The 22,368-nt window shown below is 42.0% G+C and overlaps 53 non-coding genes across 53 annotated transcripts; all 53 read left to right on the forward strand.

Annotated features, from left to right (window-relative positions):
- The first annotated feature begins 890 nt into the window (after positions 1–890).
- On the forward strand, positions 891–973 carry trnal-aag (transfer RNA leucine (anticodon AAG)). The gene has a single exon. It is a non-coding gene; the product is annotated as a tRNA-Leu (tRNA).
- Positions 974–1,227: 254 nt separating this feature from the next.
- Positions 1,228–1,310, forward strand: trnal-aag (transfer RNA leucine (anticodon AAG)). The gene has a single exon. It is a non-coding gene; the product is annotated as a tRNA-Leu (tRNA).
- Positions 1,311–1,582: 272 nt separating this feature from the next.
- On the forward strand, positions 1,583–1,665 carry trnal-aag (transfer RNA leucine (anticodon AAG)). Its single transcript has one exon. It is a non-coding gene; the product is annotated as a tRNA-Leu (tRNA).
- A 253-nt stretch (positions 1,666–1,918) lies between these two features.
- trnal-aag (transfer RNA leucine (anticodon AAG)) lies at positions 1,919–2,001 on the forward strand. Its single transcript has one exon. It is a non-coding gene; the product is annotated as a tRNA-Leu (tRNA).
- A 608-nt stretch (positions 2,002–2,609) lies between these two features.
- Positions 2,610–2,692, forward strand: trnal-aag (transfer RNA leucine (anticodon AAG)). Its single transcript has one exon. It is a non-coding gene; the product is annotated as a tRNA-Leu (tRNA).
- Positions 2,693–3,281: 589 nt separating this feature from the next.
- On the forward strand, positions 3,282–3,364 carry trnal-aag (transfer RNA leucine (anticodon AAG)). The gene has a single exon. It is a non-coding gene; the product is annotated as a tRNA-Leu (tRNA).
- A 273-nt stretch (positions 3,365–3,637) lies between these two features.
- trnal-aag (transfer RNA leucine (anticodon AAG)) lies at positions 3,638–3,720 on the forward strand. Its single transcript has one exon. It is a non-coding gene; the product is annotated as a tRNA-Leu (tRNA).
- A 589-nt stretch (positions 3,721–4,309) lies between these two features.
- On the forward strand, positions 4,310–4,392 carry trnal-aag (transfer RNA leucine (anticodon AAG)). Its single transcript has one exon. It is a non-coding gene; the product is annotated as a tRNA-Leu (tRNA).
- Positions 4,393–4,664: 272 nt separating this feature from the next.
- Positions 4,665–4,747, forward strand: trnal-aag (transfer RNA leucine (anticodon AAG)). The gene has a single exon. It is a non-coding gene; the product is annotated as a tRNA-Leu (tRNA).
- Positions 4,748–5,000: 253 nt separating this feature from the next.
- On the forward strand, positions 5,001–5,083 carry trnal-aag (transfer RNA leucine (anticodon AAG)). Its single transcript has one exon. It is a non-coding gene; the product is annotated as a tRNA-Leu (tRNA).
- Positions 5,084–5,355: 272 nt separating this feature from the next.
- On the forward strand, positions 5,356–5,438 carry trnal-aag (transfer RNA leucine (anticodon AAG)). The gene has a single exon. It is a non-coding gene; the product is annotated as a tRNA-Leu (tRNA).
- Positions 5,439–5,710: 272 nt separating this feature from the next.
- trnal-aag (transfer RNA leucine (anticodon AAG)) lies at positions 5,711–5,793 on the forward strand. The gene has a single exon. It is a non-coding gene; the product is annotated as a tRNA-Leu (tRNA).
- Positions 5,794–6,046: 253 nt separating this feature from the next.
- trnal-aag (transfer RNA leucine (anticodon AAG)) lies at positions 6,047–6,129 on the forward strand. Its single transcript has one exon. It is a non-coding gene; the product is annotated as a tRNA-Leu (tRNA).
- Positions 6,130–6,365: 236 nt separating this feature from the next.
- On the forward strand, positions 6,366–6,448 carry trnal-aag (transfer RNA leucine (anticodon AAG)). Its single transcript has one exon. It is a non-coding gene; the product is annotated as a tRNA-Leu (tRNA).
- A 254-nt stretch (positions 6,449–6,702) lies between these two features.
- On the forward strand, positions 6,703–6,785 carry trnal-aag (transfer RNA leucine (anticodon AAG)). The gene has a single exon. It is a non-coding gene; the product is annotated as a tRNA-Leu (tRNA).
- A 272-nt stretch (positions 6,786–7,057) lies between these two features.
- On the forward strand, positions 7,058–7,140 carry trnal-aag (transfer RNA leucine (anticodon AAG)). The gene has a single exon. It is a non-coding gene; the product is annotated as a tRNA-Leu (tRNA).
- Positions 7,141–7,748: 608 nt separating this feature from the next.
- trnal-aag (transfer RNA leucine (anticodon AAG)) lies at positions 7,749–7,831 on the forward strand. The gene has a single exon. It is a non-coding gene; the product is annotated as a tRNA-Leu (tRNA).
- Positions 7,832–8,420: 589 nt separating this feature from the next.
- Positions 8,421–8,503, forward strand: trnal-aag (transfer RNA leucine (anticodon AAG)). Its single transcript has one exon. It is a non-coding gene; the product is annotated as a tRNA-Leu (tRNA).
- A 273-nt stretch (positions 8,504–8,776) lies between these two features.
- On the forward strand, positions 8,777–8,859 carry trnal-aag (transfer RNA leucine (anticodon AAG)). Its single transcript has one exon. It is a non-coding gene; the product is annotated as a tRNA-Leu (tRNA).
- A 589-nt stretch (positions 8,860–9,448) lies between these two features.
- On the forward strand, positions 9,449–9,531 carry trnal-aag (transfer RNA leucine (anticodon AAG)). Its single transcript has one exon. It is a non-coding gene; the product is annotated as a tRNA-Leu (tRNA).
- Positions 9,532–9,803: 272 nt separating this feature from the next.
- trnal-aag (transfer RNA leucine (anticodon AAG)) lies at positions 9,804–9,886 on the forward strand. The gene has a single exon. It is a non-coding gene; the product is annotated as a tRNA-Leu (tRNA).
- Positions 9,887–10,139: 253 nt separating this feature from the next.
- On the forward strand, positions 10,140–10,222 carry trnal-aag (transfer RNA leucine (anticodon AAG)). The gene has a single exon. It is a non-coding gene; the product is annotated as a tRNA-Leu (tRNA).
- Positions 10,223–10,494: 272 nt separating this feature from the next.
- trnal-aag (transfer RNA leucine (anticodon AAG)) lies at positions 10,495–10,577 on the forward strand. The gene has a single exon. It is a non-coding gene; the product is annotated as a tRNA-Leu (tRNA).
- Positions 10,578–10,849: 272 nt separating this feature from the next.
- On the forward strand, positions 10,850–10,932 carry trnal-aag (transfer RNA leucine (anticodon AAG)). The gene has a single exon. It is a non-coding gene; the product is annotated as a tRNA-Leu (tRNA).
- A 253-nt stretch (positions 10,933–11,185) lies between these two features.
- On the forward strand, positions 11,186–11,268 carry trnal-aag (transfer RNA leucine (anticodon AAG)). The gene has a single exon. It is a non-coding gene; the product is annotated as a tRNA-Leu (tRNA).
- A 236-nt stretch (positions 11,269–11,504) lies between these two features.
- trnal-aag (transfer RNA leucine (anticodon AAG)) lies at positions 11,505–11,587 on the forward strand. Its single transcript has one exon. It is a non-coding gene; the product is annotated as a tRNA-Leu (tRNA).
- A 254-nt stretch (positions 11,588–11,841) lies between these two features.
- trnal-aag (transfer RNA leucine (anticodon AAG)) lies at positions 11,842–11,924 on the forward strand. The gene has a single exon. It is a non-coding gene; the product is annotated as a tRNA-Leu (tRNA).
- A 272-nt stretch (positions 11,925–12,196) lies between these two features.
- Positions 12,197–12,279, forward strand: trnal-aag (transfer RNA leucine (anticodon AAG)). The gene has a single exon. It is a non-coding gene; the product is annotated as a tRNA-Leu (tRNA).
- A 627-nt stretch (positions 12,280–12,906) lies between these two features.
- Positions 12,907–12,989, forward strand: trnal-aag (transfer RNA leucine (anticodon AAG)). The gene has a single exon. It is a non-coding gene; the product is annotated as a tRNA-Leu (tRNA).
- A 254-nt stretch (positions 12,990–13,243) lies between these two features.
- Positions 13,244–13,327, forward strand: trnal-aag (transfer RNA leucine (anticodon AAG)). The gene has a single exon. It is a non-coding gene; the product is annotated as a tRNA-Leu (tRNA).
- Positions 13,328–13,536: 209 nt separating this feature from the next.
- On the forward strand, positions 13,537–13,619 carry trnal-aag (transfer RNA leucine (anticodon AAG)). The gene has a single exon. It is a non-coding gene; the product is annotated as a tRNA-Leu (tRNA).
- A 254-nt stretch (positions 13,620–13,873) lies between these two features.
- trnal-aag (transfer RNA leucine (anticodon AAG)) lies at positions 13,874–13,956 on the forward strand. The gene has a single exon. It is a non-coding gene; the product is annotated as a tRNA-Leu (tRNA).
- A 272-nt stretch (positions 13,957–14,228) lies between these two features.
- trnal-aag (transfer RNA leucine (anticodon AAG)) lies at positions 14,229–14,311 on the forward strand. The gene has a single exon. It is a non-coding gene; the product is annotated as a tRNA-Leu (tRNA).
- A 272-nt stretch (positions 14,312–14,583) lies between these two features.
- Positions 14,584–14,666, forward strand: trnal-aag (transfer RNA leucine (anticodon AAG)). The gene has a single exon. It is a non-coding gene; the product is annotated as a tRNA-Leu (tRNA).
- A 272-nt stretch (positions 14,667–14,938) lies between these two features.
- On the forward strand, positions 14,939–15,021 carry trnal-aag (transfer RNA leucine (anticodon AAG)). The gene has a single exon. It is a non-coding gene; the product is annotated as a tRNA-Leu (tRNA).
- A 272-nt stretch (positions 15,022–15,293) lies between these two features.
- trnal-aag (transfer RNA leucine (anticodon AAG)) lies at positions 15,294–15,376 on the forward strand. Its single transcript has one exon. It is a non-coding gene; the product is annotated as a tRNA-Leu (tRNA).
- A 272-nt stretch (positions 15,377–15,648) lies between these two features.
- trnal-gag (transfer RNA leucine (anticodon GAG)) lies at positions 15,649–15,731 on the forward strand. Its single transcript has one exon. It is a non-coding gene; the product is annotated as a tRNA-Leu (tRNA).
- Positions 15,732–15,984: 253 nt separating this feature from the next.
- Positions 15,985–16,067, forward strand: trnal-aag (transfer RNA leucine (anticodon AAG)). The gene has a single exon. It is a non-coding gene; the product is annotated as a tRNA-Leu (tRNA).
- A 627-nt stretch (positions 16,068–16,694) lies between these two features.
- Positions 16,695–16,777, forward strand: trnal-aag (transfer RNA leucine (anticodon AAG)). The gene has a single exon. It is a non-coding gene; the product is annotated as a tRNA-Leu (tRNA).
- Positions 16,778–17,030: 253 nt separating this feature from the next.
- trnal-aag (transfer RNA leucine (anticodon AAG)) lies at positions 17,031–17,113 on the forward strand. The gene has a single exon. It is a non-coding gene; the product is annotated as a tRNA-Leu (tRNA).
- Positions 17,114–17,740: 627 nt separating this feature from the next.
- On the forward strand, positions 17,741–17,823 carry trnal-aag (transfer RNA leucine (anticodon AAG)). The gene has a single exon. It is a non-coding gene; the product is annotated as a tRNA-Leu (tRNA).
- A 254-nt stretch (positions 17,824–18,077) lies between these two features.
- trnal-aag (transfer RNA leucine (anticodon AAG)) lies at positions 18,078–18,160 on the forward strand. Its single transcript has one exon. It is a non-coding gene; the product is annotated as a tRNA-Leu (tRNA).
- A 272-nt stretch (positions 18,161–18,432) lies between these two features.
- trnal-aag (transfer RNA leucine (anticodon AAG)) lies at positions 18,433–18,515 on the forward strand. The gene has a single exon. It is a non-coding gene; the product is annotated as a tRNA-Leu (tRNA).
- Positions 18,516–18,787: 272 nt separating this feature from the next.
- On the forward strand, positions 18,788–18,870 carry trnal-aag (transfer RNA leucine (anticodon AAG)). The gene has a single exon. It is a non-coding gene; the product is annotated as a tRNA-Leu (tRNA).
- Positions 18,871–19,122: 252 nt separating this feature from the next.
- trnal-aag (transfer RNA leucine (anticodon AAG)) lies at positions 19,123–19,205 on the forward strand. The gene has a single exon. It is a non-coding gene; the product is annotated as a tRNA-Leu (tRNA).
- A 253-nt stretch (positions 19,206–19,458) lies between these two features.
- Positions 19,459–19,541, forward strand: trnal-aag (transfer RNA leucine (anticodon AAG)). The gene has a single exon. It is a non-coding gene; the product is annotated as a tRNA-Leu (tRNA).
- A 253-nt stretch (positions 19,542–19,794) lies between these two features.
- Positions 19,795–19,877, forward strand: trnal-aag (transfer RNA leucine (anticodon AAG)). The gene has a single exon. It is a non-coding gene; the product is annotated as a tRNA-Leu (tRNA).
- A 272-nt stretch (positions 19,878–20,149) lies between these two features.
- On the forward strand, positions 20,150–20,232 carry trnal-aag (transfer RNA leucine (anticodon AAG)). The gene has a single exon. It is a non-coding gene; the product is annotated as a tRNA-Leu (tRNA).
- Positions 20,233–20,820: 588 nt separating this feature from the next.
- trnal-aag (transfer RNA leucine (anticodon AAG)) lies at positions 20,821–20,903 on the forward strand. Its single transcript has one exon. It is a non-coding gene; the product is annotated as a tRNA-Leu (tRNA).
- A 253-nt stretch (positions 20,904–21,156) lies between these two features.
- trnal-aag (transfer RNA leucine (anticodon AAG)) lies at positions 21,157–21,239 on the forward strand. Its single transcript has one exon. It is a non-coding gene; the product is annotated as a tRNA-Leu (tRNA).
- Positions 21,240–21,492: 253 nt separating this feature from the next.
- On the forward strand, positions 21,493–21,575 carry trnal-aag (transfer RNA leucine (anticodon AAG)). Its single transcript has one exon. It is a non-coding gene; the product is annotated as a tRNA-Leu (tRNA).
- Positions 21,576–21,828: 253 nt separating this feature from the next.
- trnal-aag (transfer RNA leucine (anticodon AAG)) lies at positions 21,829–21,911 on the forward strand. The gene has a single exon. It is a non-coding gene; the product is annotated as a tRNA-Leu (tRNA).
- Positions 21,912–22,183: 272 nt separating this feature from the next.
- trnal-aag (transfer RNA leucine (anticodon AAG)) lies at positions 22,184–22,266 on the forward strand. Its single transcript has one exon. It is a non-coding gene; the product is annotated as a tRNA-Leu (tRNA).
- Positions 22,267–22,368: the final 102 nt, after the last annotated feature.

The following is a 22,368-nucleotide window of genomic DNA, read 5'->3' on the forward strand; positions in this document are numbered from 1 at the left end:
ATTCATGTAACGAATAAATGTCCACTTACGTGAATGTGTATGTGCCTTACACATGTGTAAGTGCCACAAGGGAGGACGCTGCAGGTATCAGAGCTGATATTTCTCGCTCCTTTGTAAAAAAGGATGTGCAATTCAATGATATATGAAATATAGGTTATCCTAGTATTTGTCATAATTTCAGTGTTTGAGGTATTTTACAGTCAGGATGGCCGAGTGGTCTAAGGCGCTGCGTTAAGGTCGCAGTCTCCCCTGGAGGCGTTGGTTCAAATCCCACTTCTGACAGAAGGTTAAGACAATTTTTTAAATTTCTGTAAAGTCCAAAACAAGAGGTTGCGAGGGAAACCGTGAAAAAGGCATTCATGTAACGAATAAATGTCCACTTACGTGAATGTGTATGTGCCTTACACATGTGTAAGTGCCACAAGGGAGGACGCTGCAGGTATCAGAGCTGATATTTCTCGCTCTTTTGTAAAAAAGGATGTGGAATTCAATGATAAATGAAATGTAGGTTATCCTTCTATTTGTCATATTTTCAATGTTTTAGGTATTTTGCAGTCAGGATGGCCGAGTGGTCTAAGGCGCTGCGTTAAGGCCGCAGTCTCCCCTGGAGGCGTGGGTTTAAATCCAACTTCTGACAGAAGGTTAAGACAAGTGTTTTAATTTCTGTAAAGTCCAAAACAAGAGGTTGCGAGGGAAACCGTGAAAAAGGCATTCATGTAACGAATAAATGTCCACTTACGTGAATGTGTATGTGCCACAAGGGAGGACGCCGCAGGTATCAGACATGATATTTCTCGCTCTTTTGTAAAAAAGGATGTGCAATTCAATGATATATGAAATGTAGGTTATCCTAGTATTTGTCATCATTTCAGTGTTTGAGGTATTTTACAGTCAGGATGGCCGAGTGGTCTAAGGCGCTGCGTTAAGGTCGCAGTCTCCCCTGGAGGCGTGGGTTCAAATCCCACTTCTGACAAAAAGGTTAAGACAAGTGTTTTAATTTCTGTAAAGTCCAAAACAAGAGGTTGCGAGGGAAACCGTGAAAAAGGCATTCATGTAACAAATAAATGTCCACTTACGTGAATGTGTATGTGCCACAAGGGAGAACGCTGCAGGTATCAGACCTGATATTTCTCGCTCTTTTGTAAAAAAGGATGTGCAATTCAATGATATATGAAATATAGGTTATCCTAGTATTTGTCATAATTTCAGTGTTTGAGGTATTTTACAGTCAGGATGGCCGAGTGGTCTAAGGCGCTGCGTTAAGGTCGCAGTCTCCCCTGGAGGCGTGGGTTCAAATCCCACTTCTGACAGAAGGTTAAGACAATTTTTTAAATTTCTGTAAAGTCCAAAACAAGAGGTTGCGAGGGAAACCGTGAAAAAGGCATTCATGTAACAAATAAATGTCCACTTACGTGAATGTGTATGTGCCTTACACATGTGTAAGTGCCACAAGGGAGGACGCCGCAGGTATCAGAGCTGATATTTCTCGCTCTTTTGTAAAAAAGGATGTGGAATTCAATGATAAATGAAATGTAGGTTATCCTGCTATTTGTCATATTTTCAATGTTTTAGGTATTTTACAGTCAGGATGGCCGAGTGGTCTAAGGCGCTGTGTTAAGGCCGCAGTCTCCCCTGGAGGCGTGGGTTCAAATCCCATTTCTGACAGAAGGTTAAGACAAGTGTTTTAATTTCTGTAAAGTCCAAAACAAGAGGTTGCGAGGGAAACCGTGAAAAAGTCATTCATGTAACAAATAAATGTCCAGTTACGTGAATGTGTAAGTGCCACAAGGGAGGACGCTGCAGGTATCAGACCTGATATTTCTCGCTCTTTTGTAAAAAAGGATGTGCAATTCAATGATATATGAAATGTAGGTTATCCTGCTATTTGTCATAATTTCAGTGTTTCAGGTATTTTACAGTCAGGATGGCCGAGTGGTCTAAGGCGCTGCGTTAAGGCCGCAGTCTCCCCTGGAGGCGTGGGTTCAAATCCCACTTCTGACAGAAGGTTAAGACAAGTGTTTTAATTTCTGTAAAGTCCAAAACAAGAGGTTGCGAGGGAAACCGTGAAAAAGGCATTCATGTAACGAATAAATGTCCACTTACGTGAATGTGTATGTGCCTTACACATGTGTAAGTGCCACAAGGGAGGACGCTGCAGGTATCAGAGCTGATATTTCTCGCTCCTTTGTAAAAAAGGATGTGCAATTCAATGATATATGAAATATAGGTTATCCTGCTATTTGTCATATTTTCAATGTTTGAGGTATTTTACAGTCAGGATGGCCGAGTGGTCTAAGGCGCTGCGTTAAGGCCGCAGTCTCCCCTGGAGGCGTGGGTTTAAATCCAACTTCTGACAGAAGGTTAAGACAAGTGTTTTAATTTCTGTAAAGTCCAAAACAAGAGGTTGCGAGGGAAACCGTGAAAAAGGCATTCATGTAACAAATAAATGTCCACTTACGTGAATGTGTATGTGCCACAAGGGAGGACGCCGCAGGTATCAGAGCTGATATTTCTCGCTCTTTTGTAAAAAAGGATGTGGAATTCAATGATAAATGAAATGTAGGTTATCCTGCTATTTGTCATATTTTCAATGTTTTAGGTATTTTACAGTCAGGATGGCCGAGTGGTCTAAGGCGCTGTGTTAAGGCCGCAGTCTCCCCTGGAGGCGTGGGTTCAAATCCCATTTCTGACAGAAGGTTAAGACAAGTGTTTTAATTTCTGTAAAGTCCAAAACAAGAGGTTGCGAGGGAAACCGTGAAAAAGTCATTCATGTAACAAATAAATGTCCAGTTACGTGAATGTGTAAGTGCCACAAGGGAGGACGCTGCAGGTATCAGACCTGATATTTCTCGCTCTTTTGTAAAAAAGGATGTGCAATTCAATGATATATGAAATGTAGGTTATCCTGCTATTTGTCATAATTTCAGTGTTTCAGGTATTTTACAGTCAGGATGGCCGAGTGGTCTAAGGCGCTGCGTTAAGGCCGCAGTCTCCCCTGGAGGCGTGGGTTTAAATCCAACTTCTGACAGAAGGTTAAGACAAGTGTTTTAATTTCTGTAAAGTCCAAAACAAGAGGTTGCGAGGGAAACCGTGAAAAAGGCATTCATGTAACGAATAAATGTCCACTTACGTGAATGTGTATGTGCCACAAGGGAGGACGCCGCAGGTATCAGAGCTGATATTTCTCGCTCTTTTGTAAAAAAGGATGTGCAATTCAATGATATATGAAATGTAGGTTATCCTGCTATTTGTCATAATTTCAGTGTTTGAGGTATTTTACAGTCAGGATGGCCGAGTGGTCTAAGGCGCTGCGTTAAGGTCGCAGTCTCCCCTGGAGGCGTGGGTTCAAATCCCACTTCTGACAGAAGGTTAAGACAAGTGTTTTAATTTCTGTAAAGTCCAAAACAAGAGGTTGCGAGGGAAACCGTGAAAAAGGCATTCATGTAACAAATAAATGTCCACTTACGTGAATGTGTATGTGCCTTACACATGTGTAAGTGCCACAAGGGAGGACGCTGCAGGTATCAGAGCTGATATTTCTCGCTCTTTTGTAAAAAAAGGATGTGGAATTCAATGATAAATGAAATGTAGGTTATCCTGCTATTTGTCATATTTTCAATGTTTTAGGTATTTTACAGTCAGGATGGCCGAGTGGTCTAAGGCGCTGTGTTAAGGCCGCAGTCTCCCCTGGAGGCGTGGGTTCAAATCCCATTTCTGACAGAAGGTTAAGACAAGTGTTTTAATTTCTGTAAAGTCCAAAACAAGAGGTTGCGAGGGAAACCGTGAAAAAGTCATTCATGTAACAAATAAATGTCCAGTTACGTGAATGTGTAAGTGCCACAAGGGAGGACGCTGCAGGTATCAGACCTGATATTTCTCGCTCTTTTGTAAAAAAGGATGTGCAATTCAATGATATATGAAATGTAGGTTATCCTGCTATTTGTCATAATTTCAGTGTTTCAGGTATTTTACAGTCAGGATGGCCGAGTGGTCTAAGGCGCTGCGTTAAGGCCGCAGTCTCCCCTGGAGGCGTGGGTTTAAATCCAACTTCTGACAGAAGGTTAAGACAAGTGTTTTAATTTCTGTAAAGTCCAAAACAAGAGGTTGCGAGGGAAACCGTGAAAAAGGCATTCATGTAACGAATAAATGTCCACTTACGTGAATGTGTATGTGCCACAAGGGAGGACGCCGCAGGTATCAGAGCTGATATTTCTCGCTCTTTTGTAAAAAAGGATGTGCAATTCAATGACATATGAAATGTAGGTTATCCTGCTATTTGTCATAATTTCAGTGTTTGAGGTATTTTACAGTCAGGATGGCCGAGTGGTCTAAGGCGCTGCGTTAAGGTCGCAGTCTCCCCTGGAGGCGTGGGTTCAAATCCCACTTCTGACAGAAGGTTAAGACAAGTGTTTTAATTTCTGTAAAGTCCAAAACAAGAGGTTGCGAGGGAAACCGTGAAAAAGGCATTCATGTAACAAATAAATGTCCACTTACGTGAATGTGTATGTGCCTTACACATGTGTAAGTGCCACAAGGGAGGACGCTGCAGGTATCAGAGCTGATATTTCTCGCTCTTTTGTAAAAAAGGATGTGGAATTCAATGATAAATGAAATGTAGGTTATCCTGCTATTTGTCATATTTTCAATGTTTTAGGTATTTTACAGTCAGGATGGCCGAGTGGTCTAAGGCGCTGTGTTAAGGCCGCAGTCTCCCCTGGAGGCGTGGGTTCAAATCCCATTTCTGACAGAAGGTTAAGACAAGTGTTTTAATTTCTGTAAAGTCCAAAACAAGAGGTTGCGAGGGAAACCGTGAAAAAGTCATTCATGTAACAAATAAATGTCCAGTTACGTGAATGTGTAAGTGCCACAAGGGAGGACGCTGCAGGTATCAGACCTGATATTTCTCGCTCTTTTGTAAAAAAGGATGTGCAATTCAATGATATATGAAATGTAGGTTATCCTGCTATTTGTCATAATTTCAGTGTTTCAGGTATTTTACAGTCAGGATGGCCGAGTGGTCTAAGGCGCTGCGTTAAGGTCGCAGTCTCCCCTGGAGGCGTGGGTTCAAATCCCACTTCTGACAAAAGGTTAAGACAATTCTTTAAATTTCTGTAAAGTCCAAAACAAGAGGTTGCGAGGGAAACCGTGAAAAAGGCATTCATGTAACGAATAAATGTCCACTTACGTGAATGTGTATGTGCCTTACACATGTGTAAGTGCCACAAGGGAGGACGCTGCAGGTATCAGAGCTGATATTTCTCGCTCCTTTGTAAAAAAGGATGTGCAATTCAATGATAGATGAAATATAGGTTATCCTGATATTTGTCATAATTTCAGTGTTTGAGTTATTTTACAGTCAGAATGGCCGAGTGGTCTAAGGCGCTGCGTTAAGGTCGCAGTCTCCCCTGGAGGCGTGGGTTCAAATCCCACTTCTGACAGAAGGTTAAGACAATTTTTTAAATTTCTGTAAAGTCCAAAACAAGAGGTTGCGAGAGAAACCGTGAAAAAGGCATTCATGTAACAAATAAATGTCCACTTACGTGAATGTGTATGTGCCTTACACATGTGTAAGTGCCACAAGGGAGGACGCTGCAGGTATCAGAGCTGATATTTCTCGCTCTTTTGTAAAAAAGGATGTGGAATTCAATGATAAATGAAATGTAGGTTATCCTGCTATTTGTCATATTTTCAATGTTTTAGGTATTTTGCAGTCAGGATGGCCGAGTGGTCTAAGGCGCTGCGTTAAGGCCGCAGTCTCCCCTGGAGGCGTGGGTTCAAATCCCACTTCTGACAGAAGGTTAAGACAAGTGTTTTAATTTCTGTAAAGTCCAAAACAAGAGGTTGCGAGGGAAACCGTGAAAAAGGCATTCATGTAACGAATAAATGTCCAGTTACGTGAATGTGTATGTGCCACAAGGGAGGACGCTGCAGGTATCAGACCTGATATTTCTCGCTCCTTTGTAAAAAAGGATGTGCAATTCAATGATAGATGAAATACAGGTTATCCTAGTATTTGTCATAATTTCAGTGTTTGAGGTATTTTACAGTCAGGATGGCCGAGTGGTCTAAGGCGCTGCGCTAAGGTCGCAGTCTCCCCTGGAGGCGTGGGTTCAAATCCCACTTCTGACAAAAGGTTATAAGAAGTGTTTCAATTTCCGTAAAGTCCAAAACATGAGGTTGTGAGGGAAACCGTGAAGAAGGCATTCATGTAACAAGTGAATCCGAAGTGCCTCAAGGGAGGACGCTGCAGGTATCAGACATGATATTTCTCGCTCTTTTGTAAAAAAGGATGTGCAATTCAATGATATATGAAATGTAGGTTATCCTAGTATTTGTCATCATTTCAGTGTTTGAGGTATTTTACAGTCAGGATGGCCGAGTGGTCTAAGGCGCTGCGTTAAGGTCGCAGTCTCCCCTGGAGGCGTGGGTTCAAATCCCACTTCTGACAAAAAGGTTAAGACAAGTGTTTTAATTTCTGTAAAGTCCAAAACAAGAGGTTGCGAGGGAAACCGTGAAAAAGGCATTCATGTAACAAATAAATGTCCACTTACGTGAATGTGTATGTGCCACAAGGGAGAACGCTGCAGGTATCAGACCTGATATTTCTCGCTCTTTTGTAAAAAAGGATGTGCAATTCAATGATATATGAAATATAGGTTATCCTAGTATTTGTCATAATTTCAGTGTTTGAGGTATTTTACAGTCAGGATGGCCGAGTGGTCTAAGGCGCTGCGTTAAGGTCGCAGTCTCCCCTGGAGGCGTGGGTTCAAATCCCACTTCTGACAGAAGGTTAAGACAATTTTTTAAATTTCTGTAAAGTCCAAAACAAGAGGTTGCGAGGGAAACCGTGAAAAAGGCATTCATGTAACAAATAAATGTCCACTTACGTGAATGTGTATGTGCCTTACACATGTGTAAGTGCCACAAGGGAGGACGCTGCAGGTATCAGAGCTGATATTTCTCGCTCTTTTGTAAAAAAGGATGTGGAATTCAATGATAAATGAAATGTAGGTTATCCTGCTATTTGTCATATTTTCAATGTTTTAGGTATTTTGCAGTCAGGATGGCCGAGTGGTCTAAGGCGCTGCGTTAAGGCCGCAGTCTCCCCTGGAGGCGTGGGTTCAAATCCCACTTCTGACAGAAGGTTAAGACAAGTGTTTTAATTTCTGTAAAGTCCAAAACAAGAGGTTGCGAGGGAAACCGTGAAAAAGGCATTCATGTAACGAATAAATGTCCACTTACGTGAATGTGTATGTGCCTTACACATGTGTAAGTGCCACAAGGGAGGACGCTGCAGGTATCAGAGCTGATATTTCTCGCTCCTTTGTAAAAAAGGATGTGCAATTCAATGATATATGAAATATAGGTTATCCTGCTATTTGTCATATTTTCAATGTTTGAGGTATTTTACAGTCAGGATGGCCGAGTGGTCTAAGGCGCTGCGTTAAGGCCGCAGTCTCCCCTGGAGGCGTGGGTTTAAATCCAACTTCTGACAGAAGGTTAAGACAAGTGTTTTAATTTCTGTAAAGTCCAAAACAAGAGGTTGCGAGGGAAACCGTGAAAAAGGCATTCATGTAACAAATAAATGTCCACTTACGTGAATGTGTATGTGCCACAAGGGAGGACGCCGCAGGTATCAGAGCTGATATTTCTCGCTCTTTTGTAAAAAAGGATGTGGAATTCAATGATAAATGAAATGTAGGTTATCCTGCTATTTGTCATATTTTCAATGTTTTAGGTATTTTACAGTCAGGATGGCCGAGTGGTCTAAGGCGCTGTGTTAAGGCCGCAGTCTCCCCTGGAGGCGTGGGTTCAAATCCCATTTCTGACAGAAGGTTAAGACAAGTGTTTTAATTTCTGTAAAGTCCAAAACAAGAGGTTGCGAGGGAAACCGTGAAAAAGTCATTCATGTAACAAATAAATGTCCAGTTACGTGAATGTGTAAGTGCCACAAGGGAGGACGCTGCAGGTATCAGACCTGATATTTCTCGCTCTTTTGTAAAAAAGGATGTGCAATTCAATGATATATGAAATGTAGGTTATCCTGCTATTTGTCATAATTTCAGTGTTTCAGGTATTTTACAGTCAGGATGGCCGAGTGGTCTAAGGCGCTGCGTTAAGGCCGCAGTCTCCCCTGGAGGCGTGGGTTTAAATCCAACTTCTGACAGAAGGTTAAGACAAGTGTTTTAATTTCTGTAAAGTCCAAAACAAGAGGTTGCGAGGGAAACCGTGAAAAAGGCATTCATGTAACGAATAAATGTCCACTTACGTGAATGTGTATGTGCCACAAGGGAGGACGCCGCAGGTATCAGAGCTGATATTTCTCGCTCTTTTGTAAAAAAGGATGTGCAATTCAATGATATATGAAATGTAGGTTATCCTGCTATTTGTCATAATTTCAGTGTTTGAGGTATTTTACAGTCAGGATGGCCGAGTGGTCTAAGGCGCTGCGTTAAGGTCGCAGTCTCCCCTGGAGGCGTGGGTTCAAATCCCACTTCTGACAGAAGGTTAAGACAAGTGTTTTAATTTCTGTAAAGTCCAAAACAAGAGGTTGCGAGGGAAACCGTGAAAAAGGCATTCATGTAACAAATAAATGTCCACTTACGTGAATGTGTATGTGCCTTACACATGTGTAAGTGCCACAAGGGAGGACGCTGCAGGTATCAGAGCTGATATTTCTCGCTCTTTTGTAAAAAAAGGATGTGGAATTCAATGATAAATGAAATGTAGGTTATCCTGCTATTTGTCATATTTTCAATGTTTTAGGTATTTTACAGTCAGGATGGCCGAGTGGTCTAAGGCGCTGTGTTAAGGCCGCAGTCTCCCCTGGAGGCGTGGGTTCAAATCCCATTTCTGACAGAAGGTTAAGACAAGTGTTTTAATTTCTGTAAAGTCCAAAACAAGAGGTTGCGAGGGAAACCGTGAAAAAGTCATTCATGTAACAAATAAATGTCCAGTTACGTGAATGTGTAAGTGCCACAAGGGAGGACGCTGCAGGTATCAGACCTGATATTTCTCGCTCTTTTGTAAAAAAGGATGTGCAATTCAATGATATATGAAATGTAGGTTATCCTGCTATTTGTCATAATTTCAGTGTTTCAGGTATTTTACAGTCAGGATGGCCGAGTGGTCTAAGGCGCTGCGTTAAGGCCGCAGTCTCCCCTGGAGGCGTGGGTTTAAATCCAACTTCTGACAGAAGGTTAAGACAAGTGTTTTAATTTCTGTAAAGTCCAAAACAAGAGGTTGCGAGGGAAACCGTGAAAAAGGCATTCATGTAACGAATAAATGTCCACTTACGTGAATGTGTATGTGCCACAAGGGAGGACGCCGCAGGTATCAGAGCTGATATTTCTCGCTCTTTTGTAAAAAAGGATGTGCAATTCAATGACATATGAAATGTAGGTTATCCTGCTATTTGTCATAATTTCAGTGTTTGAGGTATTTTACAGTCAGGATGGCCGAGTGGTCTAAGGCGCTGCGTTAAGGTCGCAGTCTCCCCTGGAGGCGTGGGTTCAAATCCCACTTCTGACAGAAGGTTAAGACAAGTGTTTTAATTTCTGTAAAGTCCAAAACAAGAGGTTGCGAGGGAAACCGTGAAAAAGGCATTCATGTAACAAATAAATGTCCACTTACGTGAATGTGTATGTGCCTTACACATGTGTAAGTGCCACAAGGGAGGACGCTGCAGGTATCAGAGCTGATATTTCTCGCTCTTTTGTAAAAAAGGATGTGGAATTCAATGATAAATGAAATGTAGGTTATCCTGCTATTTGTCATATTTTCAATGTTTTAGGTATTTTACAGTCAGGATGGCCGAGTGGTCTAAGGCGCTGTGTTAAGGCCGCAGTCTCCCCTGGAGGCGTGGGTTCAAATCCCATTTCTGACAGAAGGTTAAGACAAGTGTTTTAATTTCTGTAAAGTCCAAAACAAGAGGTTGCGAGGGAAACCGTGAAAAAGTCATTCATGTAACAAATAAATGTCCAGTTACGTGAATGTGTAAGTGCCACAAGGGAGGACGCTGCAGGTATCAGACCTGATATTTCTCGCTCTTTTGTAAAAAAGGATGTGCAATTCAATGATATATGAAATGTAGGTTATCCTGCTATTTGTCATAATTTCAGTGTTTCAGGTATTTTACAGTCAGGATGGCCGAGTGGTCTAAGGCGCTGCGTTAAGGTCGCAGTCTCCCCTGGAGGCGTGGGTTCAAATCCCACTTCTGACAAAAGGTTAAGACAATTCTTTAAATTTCTGTAAAGTCCAAAACAAGAGGTTGCGAGGGAAACCGTGAAAAAGGCATTCATGTAACGAATAAATGTCCACTTACGTGAATGTGTATGTGCCTTACACATGTGTAAGTGCCACAAGGGAGGACGCTGCAGGTATCAGAGCTGATATTTCTCGCTCCTTTGTAAAAAAGGATGTGCAATTCAATGATAGATGAAATATAGGTTATCCTGATATTTGTCATAATTTCAGTGTTTGAGTTATTTTACAGTCAGAATGGCCGAGTGGTCTAAGGCGCTGCGTTAAGGTCGCAGTCTCCCCTGGAGGCGTGGGTTCAAATCCCACTTCTGACAGAAGGTTAAGACAATTTTTTAAATTTCTGTAAAGTCCAAAACAAGAGGTTGCGAGAGAAACCGTGAAAAAGGCATTCATGTAACAAATAAATGTCCACTTACGTGAATGTGTATGTGCCTTACACATGTGTAAGTGCCACAAGGGAGGACGCTGCAGGTATCAGAGCTGATATTTCTCGCTCTTTTGTAAAAAAGGATGTGGAATTCAATGATAAATGAAATGTAGGTTATCCTGCTATTTGTCATATTTTCAATGTTTTAGGTATTTTGCAGTCAGGATGGCCGAGTGGTCTAAGGCGCTGCGTTAAGGCCGCAGTCTCCCCTGGAGGCGTGGGTTCAAATCCCACTTCTGACAGAAGGTTAAGACAAGTGTTTTAATTTCTGTAAAGTCCAAAACAAGAGGTTGCGAGGGAAACCGTGAAAAAGGCATTCATGTAACGAATAAATGTCCAGTTACGTGAATGTGTATGTGCCACAAGGGAGGACGCTGCAGGTATCAGACCTGATATTTCTCGCTCCTTTGTAAAAAAGGATGTGCAATTCAATGATAGATGAAATACAGGTTATCCTAGTATTTGTCATAATTTCAGTGTTTGAGGTATTTTACAGTCAGGATGGCCGAGTGGTCTAAGGCGCTGCGCTAAGGTCGCAGTCTCCCCTGGAGGCGTGGGTTCAAATCCCACTTCTGACAAAAGGTTATAAGAAGTGTTTCAATTTCCGTAAAGTCCAAAACATGAGGTTGTGAGGGAAACCGTGAAGAAGGCATTCATGTAACAAGTGAATCCGAAGTGCCTCAAGGGAGGACGCTGCAGGTATCAGACATGATATTTCTCGCTCTTTTGTAAAAAAGGATGTGCAATTCAATGATATATGAAATGTAGGTTATCCTAGTATTTGTCATCATTTCAGTGTTTGAGGTATTTTACAGTCAGGATGGCCGAGTGGTCTAAGGCGCTGCGTTAAGGTCGCAGTCTCCCCTGGAGGCGTGGGTTCAAATCCCACTTCTGACAAAAAGGTTAAGACAAGTGTTTTAATTTCTGTAAAGTCCAAAACAAGAGGTTGCGAGGGAAACCGTGAAAAAGGCATTCATGTAACAAATAAATGTCCACTTACGTGAATGTGTATGTGCCACAAGGGAGAACGCTGCAGGTATCAGACCTGATATTTCTCGCTCTTTTGTAAAAAAGGATGTGCAATTCAATGATATATGAAATATAGGTTATCCTAGTATTTGTCATAATTTCAGTGTTTGAGGTATTTTACAGTCAGGATGGCCGAGTGGTCTAAGGCGCTGCGTTAAGGTCGCAGTCTCCCCTGGAGGCGTGGGTTCAAATCCCACTTCTGACAGAAGGTTAAGACAATTTTTTAAATTTCTGTAAAGTCCAAAACAAGAGGTTGCGAGGGAAACCGTGAAAAAGGCATTCATGTAACAAATAAATGTCCACTTACGTGAATGTGTATGTGCCTTACACATGTGTAAGTGCCACAAGGGAGGACGCTGCAGGTATCAGAGCTGATATTTCTCGCTCTTTTGTAAAAAAGGATGTGGAATTCAATGATAAATGAAATGTAGGTTATCCTGCTATTTGTCATATTTTCAATGTTTTAGGTATTTTGCAGTCAGGATGGCCGAGTGGTCTAAGGCGCTGCGTTAAGGCCGCAGTCTCCCCTGGAGGCGTGGGTTCAAATCCCACTTCTGACAGAAGGTTAAGACAAGTGTTTTAATTTCTGTAAAGTCCAAAACAAGAGGTTGCGAGGGAAACCGTGAAAAAGGCATTCATGTAACGAATAAATGTCCACTTACGTGAATGTGTATGTGCCTTACACATGTGTAAGTGCCACAAGGGAGGACGCTGCAGGTATCAGAGCTGATATTTCTCGCTCCTTTGTAAAAAAGGATGTGCAATTCAATGATATATGAAATATAGGTTATCCTAGTATTTGTCATAATTTCAGTGTTTGAGGTATTTTACAGTCAGGATGGCCGAGTGGTCTAAGGCGCTGCGTTAAGGTCGCAGTCTCCCCTGGAGGCGTTGGTTCAAATCCCACTTCTGACAGAAGGTTAAGACAATTTTTTAAATTTCTGTAAAGTCCAAAACAAGAGGTTGCGAGGGAAACCGTGAAAAAGGCATTCATGTAACGAATAAATGTCCACTTACGTGAATGTGTATGTGCCTTACACATGTGTAAGTGCCACAAGGGAGGACGCTGCAGGTATCAGAGCTGATATTTCTCGCTCTTTTGTAAAAAAGGATGTGCAATTCAATGATAAATGAAATGTAGGTTATCCTGCTATTTGTCATATTTTCAATGTTTTAGCTATTTTACAGTCAGGATGGCCGAGTGGTCTAAGGCGCTGCGTTAAGGTCGCAGTCTCCCCTGGAGGCGTGGGTTCAAATCCCACTTCTGACAAAAAGGTTAAGACAAGTGTTTTAATTTCTGTAAAGTCCAAAACAAGAGGTTGCGAGGGAAACCGTGAAAAAGGCATTCATGTAACAAATAAATGTCCAGTTACGTGAATGTGTATGTGCCACAAGGGAGGACGCTGCAGGTATCAGACCTGATATTTCTCGCTCCTTTGTAAAAAAGGATGTGCAATTCAATGATAGATGAAATACAGGTTATCCTAGTATTTGTCATAATTTCAGTGTTTGAGGTATTTTACAGTCAGGATGGCCGAGTGGTCTTAAGGCGCTGCGCTAAGGTCGCAGTCTCCCCTGGAGGCGTGGGTTCAAATCCCACTTCTGACAAAAGGTTATAAGAAGTGTTTCAATTTCCGTAAAGTCCGTAAAATAAATGTCCACTTACGTGAATGTGTATGTGCCACAAGGGAGGACGCTGCAGGTATCAGAGCTGATATTTCTCGCTCTTTTGTAAAAAAGGATGTGCAATTCAATGATATATGAAATGTAGGTTATCCTAGTATTTGTCATAATTTCAGTGTTTGAGGTATTTTACAGTCAGGATGGCCGAGTGGTCTAAGGCGCTGCGTTAAGGTCGCAGTCTCCCCTGGAGGCGTGGGTTCAAATCCCACTTCTGACAAAAAGGTTAAGACAAGTGTTTTAATTTCTGTAAAGTCCAAAACAAGAGGTTGCGAGGGAAACCGTGAAAAAGGCATTCATGTAACAAATAAATGTCCACTTACGTGAATGTGTATGTGCCACAAGGGAGGACGCTGCAGGTATCAGAGCTGATATTTCTCGCTCCTTTGTAAAAAAGGATGTGCAATTCAATGATAGATGAAATATAGGTTATCCTGATATTTGTCATAATTTCAGTGTTTGAGGTATTTTACAGTCAGAATGGCCGAGTGGTCTAAGGCGCTGCGTTAAGGTCGCAGTCTCCCCTGGAGGCGTGGGTTCAAATCCCACTTCTGACAGAAGGTTAAGACAATTTTTTAAATTTCTGTAAAGTCCAAAACAAGAGGTTGCGAGGGAAACCGTGAAAAAGGCATTCATGTAACAAATAAATGTCCACTTACGTGAATGTGTATGTGCCTTACACATGTGTAAGTGCCACAAGGGAGGACGCTGCAGGTATCAGAGCTGATATTTCTCGCTCTTTTGTAAAAAAGGATGTGGAATTCAATGATAAATGAAATGTAGGTTATCCTGCTATTTGTCATATTTTCAATGTTTTAGGTATTTTGCAGTCAGGATGGCCGAGTGGTCTAAGGCGCTGCGTTAAGGCCGCAGTCTCCCCTGGAGGCGTGGGTTCAAATCCCACTTCTGACAGAAGGTTAAGACAAGTGTTTTAATTTCTGTAAAGTCCAAAACAAGAGGTTGCGAGGGAAACCGTGAAAAAGGCATTCATGTAACGAATAAATGTCCACTTACGTGAATGTGTATGTGCCTTACACATGTGTAAGTGCCACAAGGGAGGACGCTGCAGGTATCAGAGCTGATATTTCTCGCTCCTTTGTAAAAAAGGATGTGCAATTCAATGATAGATGAAATATAGGTTATCCTAGTATTTGTCATAATTTCAGTGTTTGAGGTATTTTACAGTCAGGATGGCCGAGTGGTCTACGGCGCTGCGTTAAGGTCGCAGTCTCCCCTGGAGGCGTGGGTTCAAATCCCACTTCTGACAGAAGGTTAAGACAATTTTTTAAATTTCTGTAAAGTCCAAAACAAGAGGTTGCGAGGGAAACCGTGAAAAAGGCATTCATGTAACAAATAAATGTCCACTTACGTGAATGTGTATGTGCCTTACACATGTGTAAGTGCCACAAGGGAGGACGCTGCAGGTATCAGAGCTGATATTTCTCGCTCTTTTGTAAAAAAGGATGTGGAATTCAATGATAAATGAAATGTAGGTTATCCTGCTATTTGTCATATTTTCAATGTTTTAGGTATTTTGCAGTCAGGATGGCCGAGTGGTCTAAGGCGCTGCGTTAAGGCCGCAGTCTCCCCTGGAGGCGTGGGTTCAAATCCCACTTCTGACAGAAGGTTAAGACAAGTGTTTTAATTTCTGTAAAGTCCAAAACAAGAGGTTGCGAGGGAAACCGTGAAAAAGGCATTCATGTAACGAATAAATGTCCACTTACGTGAATGTGTATGTGCCTTACACATGTGTAAGTGCCACAAGGGAGGACGCTGCAGGTATCAGAGCTGATATTTCTCGCTCCTTTGTAAAAAAGGATGTGCAATTCAATGATAGATGAAATATAGGTTATCCTAGTATTTGTCATAATTTCAGTGTTTGAGGTATTTTACAGTCAGGATGGCCGAGTGGTATAAGGCGCTGCGTTAAGGCCGCAGTCTCCCCTGGAGGCGTGGGTTCAAATCCCACTTCTGACAGAAGGTTAAGACAAGTGTTTTAATTTCTGTAAAGTCCAAAACAAGAGGTTGCGAGGGAAACCGTGAAAAAGGCATTCATGTAACAAATAAATGTCCAGTTACGTGAATGTGTATGTGCCTTACACATGTGTAAGTGCCACAAGGGAGGACGCTGCAGGTATCAGAGCTGATATTTCTCGCTCTTTTGTAAAAAAGGATGTGCAATTCAATGATAAATGAAATGTAGGTTATCCTGCTATTTGTCATATTTTCAATGTTTTAGGTATTTTGCAGTCAGGATGGCCGAGTGGTCTAAGGCGCTGCGTTGAGGCCGCAGTCTCCCCTGGAGGCGTGGGTTCAAATCCCAATTCTGACAGAAGGTTAAGACAAGTGTTTTAATTTCTGTAAAGTCCAAAACAAGAGGTTGCGAGGGAAACCGTGAAAAAAGCCTTCATGTAACAAATAAATGTCCAGTTACGTGAATGTGTAAGTGCCACAAGGGAGGACGCTGCAGGTATCAGACCTGATATTTCTCGCTCTTTTGTAAAAAAGGATGTGCAATTCAATGATATATGAAATGTAGGTTATCCTGCTATTTGTCATAATTTCAGTGTTTGAGGTATTTTACAGTCAGGATGGCCGAGTGGTCTAAGGCGCTGCGTTAAGGTCGCAGTCTCCCCTGGAGGCGTGGGTTCAAATCCCACTTCTGACAGAAGGTTAAGACAATTTTTTAAATTTCTGTAAAGTCCAAAACAAGAGGTTGCGAGGGAAACCGTGAAAAAGGCCTTCATGTAACGAATAAATGTCCACTTACGTGAATAAGTATGTGCCTTACACATGTGTAAGTGCCACAAGGGAGGACGCTGCAGGTATCAGAGCTGATATTTCTCGCTCTTTTGTAAAAAAGGATGTGCAATTCAATGATACATGAAATGTAGGTTATCCTGCTATTTGTCATAATTTCAATGTTTGAGGTATTTTGCAGTCAGGATGGCCGAGTGGTCTAAGGAGCTGCGTTAAGGCCGCAGTCTCCCCTGGAGGCGTGGGTTCAAATCCCACTTCTGACAGAAGGTTAAGACAAGTGTTTTAATTTCTGTAAAGTCCAAAACAAGAGGTTGCGAGGGAAACCGTGAAAAAGGCATTCATGTAACGAATAAATGTCCACTTACGTGAATGTGTATGTGCCTTACACATGTGTAAGTGCCACAAGGGAGGACGCTGCAGGTATCAGAGCTGATATTTCTCGCTCTTTTGTAAAAAAGGATGTGCAATTCAATGATATATGAAATATAGGTTATCCTAGTATTTGTCATAATTTCAGTGTTTGAGGTATTTTACAGTCAGGATGGCCGAGTGGTCTAAGGCGCTGCGTTAAGGCCGCAGTCTCCCCTGGAGGCGTGGGTTCAAATCCCACTTCTGACAGAAGGTTAAGACAAGTGTTTTAATTTCTGTAAAGTCCAAAACAAGAGGTTGCGAGGGAAACCGTGAAAAAAGCATTCATGTAACAAATAAATGTCCAGTTACGTGAATGTGTAAGTGCCACAAGGGAGGACGCTGCAGGTATCAGACCTGATATTTCTCGCTCTTTTGTAAAAAAGGATGTGCAATTCAATGATATATGAAATGTAGGTTATCCTGCTATTTGTCATAATTTCAGTGTTTGAGGTATTTTACAGTCAGGATGGCCGAGTGGTCTAAGGCGCTGCGTTAAGGTCGCAGTCTCCCCTGGAGGCGTGGGTTCAAATCCCACTTCTGACAGAAGGTTAAGACAATTTTTTAAATTTCTGTAAAGTCCAAAACAAGAGGTTGCGAGGGAAACCGTGAAAAAGGCCTTCATGTAACGAATAAATGTCCACTTACGTGAATAAGTATGTGCCTTACACATGTGTAAGTGCCACAAGGGAGGACGCTGCAGGTATCAGAGCTGATATTTCTCGCTCTTTTGTAAAAAAGGATGTGCAATTCAATGATACATGAAATGTAGGTTATCCTGCTATTTGTCATAATTTCAATGTTTGAGGTATTTTGCAGTCAGGATGGCCGAGTGGTCTAAGGAGCTGCGTTAAGGCCGCAGTCTCCCCTGGAGGCGTGGGTTCAAATCCCACTTCTGACAGAAGGTTAAGACAAGTGTTTTAATTTCTGTAAAGTCCAAAACAAGAGGTTGCGAGGGAAACCGTGAAAAAGGCATTCATGTAACGAATAAATGTCCACTTACGTGAATGTGTATGTGCCTTACACATGTGTAAGTGCCACAAGGGAGGACGCTGCAGGTATCAGAGCTGATATTTCTCGCTCTTTTGTAAAAAAGGATGTGCAATTCAATGATATATGAAATATAGGTTATCCTAGTATTTGTCATAATTTCAGTGTTTGAGGTATTTTACAGTCAGGATGGCCGAGTGGTCTAAGGCGCTGCGTTAAGGTCGCAGTCTCCCCTGGAGGCGTGGGTTCAAATCCCACTTCTGACAAAAAGGTTAAGACAAGTGTTTTAATTTCTGTAAAGTCCAAAACAAGAGGTTGCGAGGGAAACCGTGAAAAAGGCATTCATGTAACAAATAAATGTCCACTTACGTGAATGTGTATGTGCCACAAGGGAGAACGCTGCAGGTATCAGACCTGATATTTCTCGCTCTTTTGTAAAAAAGGATGTGCAATTCAATGATGTATGAAATACAGGTTATCCTAGTATTTGTCATAATTTCAGTGTTTGAGGTATTTTACAGTCAGGATGGCCGAGTGGTCTACGGCGCTGCGTTAAGGTCGCAGTCTCCCCTGGAGGCGTGGGTTCAAATCCCACTTCTGACAGAAGGTTAAGACAATTTTTTAAATTTCTGTAAAGTCCAAAACAAGAGGTTGCGAGGGAAACCGTGAAAAAGGCATTCATGTAACAAATAAATGTCCACTTACGTGAATGTGTATGTGCCTTACACATGTGTAAGTGCCACAAGGGAGGACGCTGCAGGTATCAGAGCTGATATTTCTCGCTCTTTTGTAAAAAAGGATGTGGAATTCAATGATAAATGAAATGTAGGTTATCCTGCTATTTGTCATATTTTCAATGTTGTAGGTATTTTGCAGTCAGGATGGCCGAGTGGTCTAAGGCGCTGCGTTAAGGCCGCAGTCTCCCCTGGAGGCGTGGGTTCAAATCCCACTTCTGACAGAAGGTTAAGACAATTTTTTAAATTTCTGTAAAGTCCAAAACAAGAGGTTGCGAGGGAAACCGTGAAAAAGGCATTCATGTAACAAATAAATGTCCACTTACGTGAATGTGTATGTGCCTTACACATGTGTAAGTGCCACAAGGGAGGACGCTGCAGGTATCAGAGCTGATATTTCTCGCTCTTTTGTAAAAAAGGATGTGCAATTCAATGATAAATGAAATGTAGGTTATCCTGCTATTTGTCATATTTTCAATGTTTTAGCTATTTTACAGTCAGGATGGCCGAGTGGTCTAAGGCGCTGCGTTAAGGTCGCAGTCTCCCCTGGAGGCGTGGGTTCAAATCCCACTTCTGACAGAAGGTTAAGACAATTTTTTAAATTTCTGTAAAGTCCAAAACAAGAGGTTGCGAGGGAAACCGTGAAAAAGGCATTCATGTAACAATAAATGTCCAGTTACGTGAATGTGTATGTGCCACAAGGGAGGACGCTGCAGGTATCAGAGCTGATATTTCTCGCTCTTTTGTAAAAAAGGATGTGGAATTCAATGATAAATGAAATGTAGGTTATCCTGCTATTTGTCATATTTTCAATGTTTTAGGTATTTTGCAGTCAGGATGGTCGAGTGGTCTAAGGCGCTGCGTTAAGGCCGCAGTCTCCCCTGGAGGCGTGGGTTCAAATCCCACTTCTGACAGAAGGTTAAGACAATTTTTTAAATTTCTGTAAAGTCCAAAACAAGAGGTTGCGAGGGAAACCGTGAAAAAGGCATTCATGTAACGAATAAATGTCCACTTACGTGAATGTGTAAGTGCCACAAGGGAGGACGCTGCAGGTATCAGAGCTGATATTTCTCGCTCTTTTGTAAAAAAGGATGTGCGATTCAATGATATATGAAATGTAGGTTATCCTGCTATTTGTCACAATTTCAATGTTTGAGGTATTTTACAGTCAGGATGGCCGAGTGGTCTAAGGCGCTGCGTTAAGGTCGCAGTCTCCCCTGGAGGCGTGGGTTCAAATCTCACTTCTGACAGAAGGTTAAGACCAGTGTTTTAATTTCTGTAAAGTCCAAAACAAGAGGTTGCGAGGGAAACCGTGAAAAAGGCATTCATGTGACGAATAAATGTCCACTTACGTGAATGTGTAAGTGCCACAAGGGAGGACGCTGCAGGTATCAGAGCTGATATTTCTCGCTCTTTTGTAAAAAAGGATGTGCAATTCAATGATACATGAAATGTAGGTTATCCTGCTATTTGTCATAATTTCAATGTTTGAGGTATTTTACAGTCAGGATGGCCGAGTGGTCTAAGGCGCTGCGTTAAGGTCGCAGTCTCCCCTGGAGGCGTGGGTTCAAATCCCACTTCTGACAGAAGGTTAAGACCAGTGTTTTAATTTCTGTAAAGTCCAAAACAAGAGGTTGCGAGGGAAACCGTGAAAAAGGCCTTCATGTAACGAATAAATGTCCACTTACGTGAATGTGTATGTGCCTTACACATGTGTAAGTGCCACAAGGGAGGACGCTGCAGGTATCAGAGCTGATATTTCTCGCTCTTTTGTAAAAAAGGATGTGCAATTCAATGATAAATGAAATGTAGGTTATCCTGCTATTTGTCATATTTTCAATGTTTTAGCTATTTTACAGTCAGGATGGCCGAGTGGTCTAAGGCGCTGCGTTAAGGCCGCAGTCTCCCCTGGAGGCGTGGGTTCAAATCCCACTTCTGACAGAAGGTTAAGACAAGTGTTTTAATTTCTGTAAAGTCCAAAACAAGAGGTTGCGAGGGAAACCGTGAAAAAGGCCTTCATGTAACAATAAATGTCCACTTACGTGAATGTGTATGTGCCACAAGGGAGGACGCTGCAGGTATCAGAGCTGATATTTCTCGCTCTTTTGTAAAAAAGGATGTGCAATTCAATGACATATGAAATATAGGTTATCCTGCTTTTTGTCATATTTTCAATATTTGAGGTATTTTACTGTCAGGATGGCCGAGTGGTCTAAGGCGCTGCGTTAAGGTTGCAGTCTCCCCTGGAGGCGTGGGGTCATATCACACTTCTGGCAAAAGGTTAAGACAATTCTTTAAATTTCTGTAAAGTCCAAAACAAGAGGTTGCGAGGGAAACCGTGAAAAAGGCATTCATGTAACAAATAAATGTCCAGTTACGTGAATGTGTATGTGCCACAAGGGAGGACGCTGCAGGTATCAGACCTGATATTTCTCGCTCTTTTGTAAAAAAGGATGTGCAATTCAATCATATATGAAATATGGGTTATCCTAGTATTTGTCATAATTTCAGTGTTTGAGGTATTTTACAGTCAGGATGGCCGAGTGGTCTAAGGCGCTGCGTTAAGGTCGCAGTCTCCCCTGGAGGCGTGGGTTCAAATCCCACTTCTGACAAAAGGTTAAGACAATTCTTTAAATTTCTGTAAAGTCCAAAACAAGAGGTTGCGAGGGAAACCGTGAAAAAGGCATTCATGTGACGAATAAATGTCCACTTACGTGAATGTGTAAGTGCCACAAGGGAGGACGCTGCAGGTATCAGAGCTGATATTTCTTGCTCTTTTGTAAAAAAGGATGTGCAATTCAATGATATATGAAATGTAGGTTATCCTGCTATTTGTCATAATTTCAATGTTTGAGGTATTTTACAGTCAGGATGGCCGAGTGGTCTAAGGCGCTGCGTTAAGGTCGCAGTCTCCCCTGGAGGCGTGGGTTCAAATCTCACTTCTGACAGAAGGTTAAGACCAGTGTTTTAATTTCTGTAAAGTCCAAAACAAGAGGTTGCGAGGGAAACCGTGAAAAAGGCATTCATGTAACGAATAAATGTCCACTTACGTGAATGTGTAAGTGCCACAAGGGAGGACGCTGCAGGTATCAGAGCTGATATTTCTCGCTCTTTTGTAAAAAAGGATGTGCGATTCAATGATATATGAAATGTAGGTTATCCTGCTATTTGTCACAATTTCAATGTTTGAGGTATTTTACAGTCAGGATGGCCGAGTGGTCTAAGGCGCTGCGTTAAGGTCGCAGTCTCCCCTGGAGGCGTGGGTTCAAATCTCACTTCTGACAGAAGGTTAAGACCAGTGTTTTAATTTCTGTAAAGTCCAAAACAAGAGGTTGCGAGGGAAACCGTGAAAAAGGCATTCATGTGACGAATAAATGTCCACTTACGTGAATGTGTAAGTGCCACAAGGGAGGACGCTGCAGGTATCAGAGCTGATATTTCTCGCTCTTTTGTAAAAAAGGATGTGCAATTCAATGATACATGAAATGTAGGTTATCCTGCTATTTGTCATAATTTCAATGTTTGAGGTATTTTACAGTCAGGATGGCCGAGTGGTCTAAGGCGCTGCGTTAAGGTCGCAGTCTCCCCTGGAGGCGTGGGTTCAAATCCCACTTCTGACAGAAGGTTAAGACCAGTGTTTTAATTTCTGTAAAGTCCAAAACAAGAGGTTGCGAGGGAAACCGTGAAAAAGGCCTTCATGTAACGAATAAATGTCCACTTACGTGAATGTGTATGTGCCTTACACATGTGTAAGTGCCACAAGGGAGGACGCTGCAGGTATCAGAGCTGATATTTCTCGCTCTTTTGTAAAAAAGGATGTGCAATTCAATGATAAATGAAATGTAGGTTATCCTGCTATTTGTCATATTTTCAATGTTTTAGCTATTTTACAGTCAGGATGGCCGAGTGGTCTAAGGCGCTGCGTTAAGGCCGCAGTCTCCCCTGGAGGCGTGGGTTCAAATCCCACTTCTGACAGAAGGTTAAGACAAGTGTTTTAATTTCTGTAAAGTCCAAAACAAGAGGTTGCGAGGGAAACCGTGAAAAAGGCCTTCATGTAACAATAAATGTCCACTTACG

This window comes from Gasterosteus aculeatus, chromosome 13, assembly GCF_964276395.1.
Source record: "Gasterosteus aculeatus chromosome 13, fGasAcu3.hap1.1, whole genome shotgun sequence".
Lineage (NCBI taxonomy): Eukaryota > Metazoa > Chordata > Actinopteri > Perciformes > Gasterosteidae > Gasterosteus > Gasterosteus aculeatus.